The sequence below is a fragment of the Crocuta crocuta genome, unplaced genomic scaffold (genome assembly GCF_008692635.1).
Source record: "Crocuta crocuta isolate KB4526 unplaced genomic scaffold, BGI_CrCroc_1.0 scaffold119, whole genome shotgun sequence".
NCBI lineage: Eukaryota > Metazoa > Chordata > Mammalia > Carnivora > Hyaenidae > Crocuta > Crocuta crocuta.
The window spans coordinates 8,758,583-8,768,800 of record NW_027551562.1 but is presented as its reverse complement, the minus strand read 5'-3'; positions in this window follow the sequence as shown (position 1 = coordinate 8,768,800).

The window sequence follows — 10,218 nt, the reverse complement described above, 5'->3', positions numbered from 1 at the left end:
AAGCTCTGAGCTGGAGCAGACAGCACCAGGCTCTGCAGACGGGGGGAGCCGGGAGCCCAGCGCCCGAGTGGAGGGAGGGGGGATGGGGGGACATGTTCCCCAGATACACGTGTGTCCTCACAGCTGCCGAGGCCTCTCCTTCTCTGGGCGCAGGACACGAGGTCCTCTGGGGAAAAGGCAGGGGGCGTTACCCTGAGTTCCCCTTGGTCTCCAGTGTTCCGCGGCCTCTCGGCTCCTGCTTCCTCATCTCTGCAGTGGCGCCCGTGAGCTGGACGCCTGCACGCACGTCGCAGGGGGCCCTGCTGGCGGGCCGCATCCTTGGGGGCAAGAGGGCCGGTCACCACGAGAACCACTGCCCCACACGAGAGTCCACCTGAAGTCGTGCTCCTGTCCCCCCGTCTGACTCCTCCTCTGCCCCAGAGAACCGCGGGGGGTCTCGCGCATCCTGTGAGGCAAAGATAAAGGAGTGTGCGTTCTGGTTGCGGGAGTGGGCGAGCGCAGAGCGGCGGCGGCGTGTCTGCACGGAAGCTGGCCCGTGGTGTGCTGGCCCAGGGGACCGAGGCACCTCTCGGTGGCTCAGCTGTGGTACCCTGCGGGTGACCATGACCTAACGTGACAGCCGGTCCGTGTCCGGTGGGAGGAGCGCGACAGAAAGTGGACGTCCCTGCGCACAACCTCACCCTCTGTTTTTCTCCAACTACGTTTTTCTATTTAACACTCTATTTAGATTTGTTTAAAACAAGTTTACTTGGAGAGTGCTTTAGAGAAAGGGCACGTACACAGGGTGCTCCCTGAGCTTGTCACAGAGGAGCACACCCGGTAACTGGCACCCGGTTCAGGGGCAGTGTAGCGCTTGCGGCCCCCGGTCCCCGCTTCCCCAGGAGGGTGGCAGCCGCCCTGACTGTCCTGTCTGCCTGCTGAGACCTCACCCGCGGTGGAATAGCCTGCGGAGGAGGCGGTGGGGGGGCCTTCTTCTCCGGGCCTGACGGAGTTGGGGAGACGCTGCTGCCCCTCGGCCGCCCCCCTCCGCCCTGCTGCCAGCCCCCACCGGCCCCGGGTGGCGGCCCGGCCTCCAGCACTCGCCCCCCACCTGCTTCTAGGAAGGCGCTGTCTGCACCCCGGCTCCCCGCCCAGGGTGACGTCTGGGGCTCCCCGTGCTGCGTGTACGTGCCCTGCGGCCCCTTCACCTGTGCGCCTGCTGACCGCGCAGCGCACCGTTACCGATGCTGCCACGGGCACCTACGTGTACGTGACACGTTCCCGTTTCTCGTGACAAACAGCCGTGGGTGGTACTGCTGGAATTTATGGTAAGTGTGTGTTTGGCTTTCGTACAGCCTGCCAACCCGTCTTCCCACGTGGTTGTGCCGCGTCGCGCTTTGACCAGCAGCGTCTGAGCCTCCCTGGTGCTGCGCCTCCTCATCGGACCTGTCATTTCAGACTGGAAGGCGGGTGTGCGTCCGTGATGTTGAGCATCTTTCTCTGTGCTAACGGCCACTTTTCTGTGAAGTGTCCGCACAGATATGTTGCTGTTAGTGAAATGGGGCTGGTGAGTTAGTTAGTGGGGTTAGTGAGTGCTAGGCCTTCCCTATGAAGCCCGGTGTGTCACCTTCTCATTCCGCAGTGCAGCTGCTCATCCTCGCACGTGGGTTCTCCCTCAGAGTCTGCAGGCATCTGCCAACACCTTGATCTCAGACTTCGGGCCTCCAGAGGTCGGGGAGGATACATTTCTGTTGCTTTAAGCCTCCGGTGTCGGGTTCTTCACAGCAGCCCCAGGACACTGGTCCTGTCTCCAAGTACTTCACCGTGCGTCTCCTGAGAGTGAGGACATTTACACACACGGTATGGGTATCACACTCAGAAGACATAACGCGGTCTAGCGTATAAGCCATCGATAACGTCCTTTACATCATTTTGCCCCAAATCCAAAACCTAGTCCTGGATTGTGTCTTTATTTAGTTGTCCTGGTTTTTTGGTAGTGCTGGTTTCCAGGAATTTTGCAAGCTCTTTGTCAAACACAGCCGTTACTAGAAATTAAATTCTAGACACCTATGATTAATTAAAGTATACTGGAAACAAAGATCAGAAGCACAGAAAATGCACTTCCTCATCACCTACTACATCTTACTGTTACCTGAGCTCTCAAGCTGTGTCTGTCGATTGTGCCTGTTTTTGCTGGAAATGCAGTGTGACCGTGTGCTTCGCACGTCTCTGCTCACGTCTGCGTTCGGGGTGTCATCTTGGCAACTTGAAATTAGCCAGGGCAGGAGGCTCTCTAGCATAGAAATCAGCAAGCGCTGCAATCACGGCTCCTCTTCCCCTGGGAACCTGTTGTCCGACATTTGCCAGCACGCAGCTCCTCTCGTTCCCTTCGTCTTGTAAGGCTATTTTCGAAGAATACAGGCCTGTTTGGGACGGTGACCCTGTTTCTGTTCTCCTGAAGGTTCCTTGTTACCGGATTCAGGCCGGCCAGCATGTTCCATACGCTCGTTCTTTCTCCCAGCTTCGAGGGTGACGGGGCCTGTGGTGGTGAGTGGACAGAAGGCACCTGTGCGTCTGAGTGTGCTCTGCGGAAGACAGGGCAGCCCACCTCGGGGGTCCAGCAGGACTTGCTTTTTATCTGTCACTAAATAAAACAGTGACTTTGCAGCCTGGGAACCGCCCCTCTCCCCCCACCCCCTGTCACGCCCTCACTACTGCCAGGACTTTGTGAATGTTTATATGGACCTGAATTTAAAAAGGGAATTTTAAAAAAGGCAGGGGGCGCCTGGGTGGCTCAGCCAGTTAAATGTCTAACTCTTGATTTCGGCTCAGGTCATTACCTCATGATTTATGCGATCGAGCCCCACATTGGGCTCTGTGCTGACAGCGCAGAGCCTGCTTAGGATGCTCTGTCTCCCTCTCTCTGGCCTTCCCCCTGCTCTCAAAATAAATAAACTTAAAAAATAAAATGGACCCAGTGGTGCTGGCTTTCGGTTTTGCCCTGCTTTACGCATTCTCCTGGGTGACCTGGAGCGCAGGAGGCACAGCCAGTTGCGTCAGACACCCAGGCAGTTTTCTCATGGGCGTTCCTGTAGCTCGGTGTTGCCCACCCATCCCCCAGACGGCGTGAGCACTCTCTGCTACTGCGCAACCTCACAGGCGTGCCCTGACTTAGTGGGGGTGCGGCACCCTCGTCAGCCCAGTCGTTAGAGACAGGCCTCTGGAGACGCCTCCAGGACGCAGGCCAGCGTCATTGCCCAGGTGCCAGAGAAGGCCCAGCTCCTGCAAGTCCACAGAGACAGACTGGTCCCCTGCAGCTCGTCCCCACACAAGGAGCACGTAACCACTGTCACCGTGGGTCTTCAGCCCACACACGAGATCAGCACAAGATTTAACTGACTTTCTGAAAAATGAAGGTGCACATCAGGGTCAGGGAAAACCGTACTTTCCAGGCCGAGTCTGCCAGAGCAGAGGGGGCTTCACACCCTCCGACGGTGAACCCTACCGTGTCGGCCTCTCTGTCCCCTCCTCTGTGACACACAGCCGCCTCGTGCATCCTGACAAGGGCCCGTGTATTTGTGCATGTGTGTGTAGTTGCCGAAGAAGGCCTAAAAGGCCGTGTTATCTGATGCTTTCGTTTTGTTCTTGTTTTTGTATTTTTTAAAGATTTTTAACATTTATTTTTTAAAGAGAGAGAGGCAGAAAGAGGAAGGCAGAAGATCTGAAGCAGGCTCCACACTGTGAGCAAGAGCCTGAGGTGGGGCTTGAACCCATGAACTGTGCGATCACGACCTGAGCCGAAATCAAGAGTCAGCCGCTTAACTGACTGAGCCACCCGGGTGCCCTTAATGCTTACATTTTGAAGTGTAAGTAACCCTATGAAGTATAAGAGGCTGTTTAAACCCATTGATATTACTGTATTAATTTTAGCACCTTGAACAAATGTGTTTATTTGCAGAGAAAACCGGAAGAAGCATATATGGGATTGTGTGACAAACACCTACTTTTTCTCTATGAATTTTAATTTCTTTACAAATTTTCAGGCAAACAACTTAGTATTAACCCAAGACTCAAAGTCAATTAGGAATTTAAAAAATTAGATTGAGAAGAAAGAATAATGAAATCACTGATGGTATTAAAATTTGCCCAGATACAAAAGACATAAATAGACACTTTTCCAAAGAGGACATCCACATGGCCAACGGACACATGAAACATGCCCAACCTCACTCATCATCAGGGAAATACAAATCAAAACCATAGTGAGACACCACCTCACACCTGTCAGAGTGGCTGACATTAACAACTCAGGCAACAACAGAGGTTGGCGAGGATGCAGAGAAAGGGGAACCTTTTGCGTGGCTGGTGGGAATGCAAGCTGGTGCAACAGCTCTGGAAGACATTATTTGGGTTCCTCAAAAAATTAAAAATAGAACCACCCTACCACCCAGCAATTCCACTACTAGGTATTTATCCAAAGGATACAGGTGTGCTGTTTTGAAAAGGCACACGCACCCCAATATTTATAGCAGTGCTATCGACAATAGTCAAATCATGGAAAGAGCCCAAATATCCATCGACTAATGAATGGATAAAGAAGATGTGGTATATATATATATACACACATATGCACACACACAAACATATATGTGTGTGTGTATATATTTATGTATGCACACACAATGGAATATTACTTGGTGATCAAAAAAAATGAAATCTTGCCATTTGCAACAAGGTAGGTGGAACTAGAGGCTATTACGCTAAGCAAAATAAGTCAGAGAAAGACAAATATCCTATGACTTCACTCATATGTGGAATTTAAGATACAAAACATGAACAGAAGGGAAGGAAAGCAAAAATCATGTAAAAACAGGGCGGGGGACAAAACGTAAGAGACTCTTAGATACAGAGAACAGACTGAGGTCGCTGGAGGGGCTGTGGGGGGGGGATGGGCTAAATGGGTGAGGGACACTGAGGAGGACACGGGTTGGGATGAGCGCTGGGTGTTACACATCGGGGATGAATCACTGGATTCCACTGCTGCACTAGATGCTAACTAACTTGGATGTAAATTTAGTAATAAAATTTGCCCAGATAAACAAGACATTTGATTTTATTTTTTATTCCCAAATCAATACAGGTTTTATTGCATCTTTAAAATATCACCAATATTGGGGTACCTGGGTGGCTCAGTCGGTTAAGCATCTGACTCTTGATCTCAGCTCAGGTCATTGTCGCGTGGTTCCTGGGATCGAGCCTCACATCAGGGTCCACACCAGCTGCGCAGAGCCTCTTGAGGTTTTCTCTCCCTCTGTCTCTGCCCCTCCCCTGCTCACTCTCTCTCTCTCTTTCTCAAAATAAACATTTAAAAATAAAATAGGGGCGCCTGGGTGGCTCAGTCGGTTAAGCATCTGACTCTTGATCTCAGCTCAGGTCATTGTCGCGTGGTTCCTGGGATCGAGCCTCACATCAGGGTCCACACCAGCTGCGCAGAGCCTCTTGAGGTTTTCTCTCCCTCTGTCTCTGCCCCTCCCCTGCTCACTCTCTGTCTCTCTCTCGCTAAAATAAACATTAAAAATTAAAAATAAAATAAAATATCACCAATAAGTCTGAAAAAATCATCCGCATTTTGCTGGTTCTGTGGCTGGACAACTTAGATCTTCATCAGCCTTCTAAATGTTCCTTTTTTAGAAACAGACACCATCCAACAGTTTCTGACATCCTTGTTTTTTGCTTTTTGTTTAAATGTTTTATTTATTTCTAGGAGAGAGAGACAGCGTGAGCAGGGGAGGGTCAGAGAGAGAGGGAGTCACAGACTGAAACAGGCTCCAGGCTCTGAGCTGGCAGTCAGCACAGAGCCCGACGCGGGGCTCGAACCCACGAACCGCGAGATCATGACCCAAGCGAAAGTCGGACGCTCAACCGACTAAGCCACCCAGGCGCCCCCTGACATCCTGGTTTTTGACTCTTGTGGCTTGCTGAATCAAAGCAGCCGAGTTTGAGACAAGTTCAATGTCATCTCCTTCAAGAATTAACTCATCCTTCTGGGCTTGAGATACTGAACAAGCAACACCTGGCCTCGTCCGGATCCTGTGGGTGTTTTTTCACCCGGGAACTTTTGGATTCCAAGAAGAGAACCGTTCTCCCGAGTAACAGCGCGGATGGGGAAGTGCGTGTACCAGGCCTCCTCTTGTATCGGAAGCTGGAGTGATGCCCTGGATCACGCTCTGTGCGGGGCTGCACGTGGCGGCCGGTGGCCACTTCTCTTTCCCTCCATTTGTCAACTCGGCCTCTTCTTTCTTCCAAGGAGACTGAGCTCGACATGAATGTGATTGAAGTCCCTCCTCAAGGTCCCTCTGGGGCCTTTGCGGTAACACTGCATCCCTTCAGGGTGACGTCCACCTTTTCTGGAATGTCAACAGTCTGCTGCGTCTGGTCTCCATTCTCAAGGTAGATGCGGCCAAGAGCAAACACAGCACTTTCCACCTGAGCCAGAAGGAAGGGGCTACGGCCGGCCACAGAACGCAGGGCACATCGGGCCACAACGCAGGGCACGTCGGGCCACAGAACGCAGGGCACGTCGGGCCACAGAACATACAGCACGTCCGGGTTTCACGAGACCCACCTCCTTCTGCCAAGATGCTAGTGGCCGTGGTTCTGGTTCATTCTGCATGATGACATGGAGAGTCCAGTATTTCCTGCAGGTGAGGATAGCCCACGTCCCCTAAGACAGAACACACAAGTTAGGGACCCTCATTCAATTACCTGCTTGCTTTTACTGTTTCATTCATATTAGGTTCGTGAAGGAAAATAAATTCAAAAGAGCGGGTTGGCAATGTGTTTTCACACATGAAGCAAGAGAAATCATAATAGCTGGCTTTTACACAGAAATTCACAAAATAATTTTGTGCGTGATCAGATTATCCAGTAGATTTGGAGTTTTTTTAATGCAATTCTTTTGTGCTTTTTTTCCCTCTTGAGCCCTGTTATCTCCACCGTCGATGCAGGGGGCTTCTGGGGGTGTTGACAGACACTGACTGCCAGTCTGCGGAGTGTGTGACTCAGCAGCAGGCACTTGAGGGCCATCGAGCGCACTGTGCCCTCCTCGTAGGGAGAGGGAGAGTGTGTTTTAAAATGGAAGCAGTTCAGGGGGCCTGCGTGGCCCAGTTGGTTTGGGGTGACTCCTACTTTCAGCTCAGGTCATGACCTTGTGGTTTCATGGGTTTGAGCCGTGTATCGGGCTCTGTGCTGACAGTGCAAAGCCTGCTTGGGATTCTCTCTCTCCTCCCTCCCTCACTCATGCTGTCTCTGTCTCTCAAATAATCTTAAAAAATTTTTTAATAAAAAATAAAATGGAAACATTTCAAGGGGCACCTGGGTGGCTCAGTTCTCACCTGGGCCAACGGCAGCTCAGGTCATAATCTCGCGGTTCATGAGCTCGAGCCCCACATCGGGCTCTGTGCTGACAGCTCAGAGCCTGGAGCCTGCTTCGAAATCTCTGTCTCCCTGTCTCCACCCCTCTCTCCTCTCTCTCTCTCTCTCTCTCTCTCTCTCAGTCTCTCAAAAATAAATAAATGTTTTTTAAAAAGCTGGAGTGGTCTCTGGGAAGGGCCTGGGTCTTTGTCTAGAATACGTCTCAGGTGATGTGCATGTCTGGCGGGTGACATAAGATGACACAAATCTGGTGATCCACCCTTGTGACCCTCGTGAAGCTGCCCCGACCCTGGTCACAGGGTCACAACCATTGCTCAGTTGTGCTTCCCATTTAGGTGAGCAAGTGATCTGTGGGTTGGAGAGACTGTGCTCTCGGCACCACCCAATACCCGGGACGTGGTGGCTCGTCCAACCCGGTCACCAAGTGCTGTGCAGAGATGACAAGCTGCACCCCAGAATGCACCTGTAACTTCCTCACAGGGTTTGTGCCCCTGTCGCTGGCTGTCCTGACTAGAAAATAGAGCAGCGCTAGTTGTAGGTCAGACTCTAGAAGTTTCCCTTCCGGGATGAGGTGAGGAGACCTGAGGTGGAGTGGATGCGCTGTGCCCTCCGTGACAACGATGCAGCCACCCCTCCTCTCGCCGTGAGCCTGGGGCCGGGCGCGCACGAGACACCGGCATGGCGTCCCGGGCGTCACCCCAGAGAGGCGTTAGCGGATTGTATTTAAGCTGAGTGACTGTTGTCTAAGGAGGCAGAGGGGGTCCGAGAGCTTCCTCCCTGCAGTGAAGCACCGTCCTGGCAGCTGACCCCGCAGGAGGCGTGACGCGGGACAGACAGCTGCCCACGGAGTCTGCACGGGAATCTAGTGGACATGTGGACAGGGCCAGGGCCCACCTGCTCTGCACGCCCCCCTCGCCTCTCCCCTCCTCTGGACCCAACATAAAACCATCCGCTTCGCGGCAACACCTCCTCTCCCAGCCCTCCCCCGCCCCACCAGTCGTTCAGCCAAGAAGCACCAACGCCTCTGAAGACACGCAGGGGTCAGTCAGCTTTCTCGACGAAAAGCCAGACAGTAACAGCTTCAGGAACTGCAGACTGGATATGGCGTCTGTACGTATTCTTTTTAAAGAGCCTTTTAAGAATGTAAAAACCATACTTATCTCACTGGCCAAGGGAGTGTGTTGATCTTTCAAAATGACAATCGGAATATGTGACAGAGACCCTTTCTCATACCTCTCCAGGCTTCCCAGCACACTCAGAGTAAAACATGAAAGTTCACCTGCCGCACCAGGGCCCGGCACGACCGGGACCTGCCAACTCCCTACCACATCTCTGCGTCCCCCTCGACCTTGGCCACATGGATCTAGAACATTCTGGCTCCTATGGACCTGTCGGCCTTTGCTCTTGCTGCCAGCTTGGAGCGCTCTCAGCAGCCATCACCGTGATTGGTTCTAGAATAGCACGTTGCTTCCGAAAACAACTCTGTAACCTTGACCATCACCCCCCAGTCCCTGGCAATCACAAATCTACTTTCTGGCTCTTCTGGATCTTTCACATGAATGGAATCACACAATACATGGTCCTTTGTGTCTGAGTTACTCACTTAGTATTGTGTGTTCAATGTCCGTCCACGTTCTCACGCATATCAGTACTTCTTTTTATCACCAAATAATCTTCCATCCTATGCGTAGACCACGACTGGGCATTCATTCAGGTTGTTCCTACCTGTTTGGTTATTATGTGTGAATAAAGCTGCGATGAATGTTTACATATGAGTTTTTGTGTGGACTTAAATTTTTGTAAATTCCCAGGGATGGAATTTCTAGGTCGTATGAGAATTCTGTATTTCACCATTTGAGAAACTGCTGGACGATTTTCTCGCCTGGCTGCACCATTTCACACTCTCATGCCCTGTGTGAGATCGCCTGTCTCCTCCACAGCCTGTCACACTGCTGGTCCTCATAGTGGTGGCCACGTGGTTTGGTGTGTACTTCTCTGATGCCTCACTGCGTTGAGCACCCTTCCTTGGGCTTATTGGCCGTTCATGGGTCTTCTTGGGAGGCTCGTCTGCTCAGATCCTTTCTCAGTGAGTCTTATGCTCAGATGTCCCCTCAGAGCTTCCCTGCTCATGGCTGTGACCCCCCCCATGCTCTCTGTCACACCCACACTTATTCAGTGTTTGTAAATAGTCGTTCCTATCCCCTTGTTTAGTGCCTTACATTTCCACCAGCTTCTGGAGCAGAAACGTCCTTGAAAAAGTGAATACATGAACTCATTAATTGCTTAAATTAAGAGGTTTAACTTCATATATGAGGTTGGCTTGTTGAATCAGACCCTTGGATCCTTGACTTTTTAATCTTAGAGAGATGAAGGCCCCACGCTTCCATTCAGTTTATTTATTTTCTATTTCATCTATTAAGTTTTGAGAGAGCGAGTGGAGAAGGGTCACAGAGAGAGAAAGAGAGAGAACCCCAAGCAGGCTCCAGAACTGTCAGGGCAGAGTCCGACTCGGGGCTTGAACTGATAACCATGAGATCATGATCTGAGCTGACATCAAGAGTCAGATGCTTAACCGACTGAGCCCCTCGGGCGCCCCTCCATCCAGTTTATTAAATAAGCTGGACACCAGAGTGCATAAGCAAAAAAATCAACTTTAATTGCTTCCCGACTGTCCCTTCCAACTCACCCTCTGATCTGAGTCACTGTCCACCTTGGACAAAACCCCACTCTGCGTGTCCAGCTGATTCAGCACAGGCCCGTCAGACGGTACCATATACCAAGCACTTTTCTAAGCCAAGGAGTGAA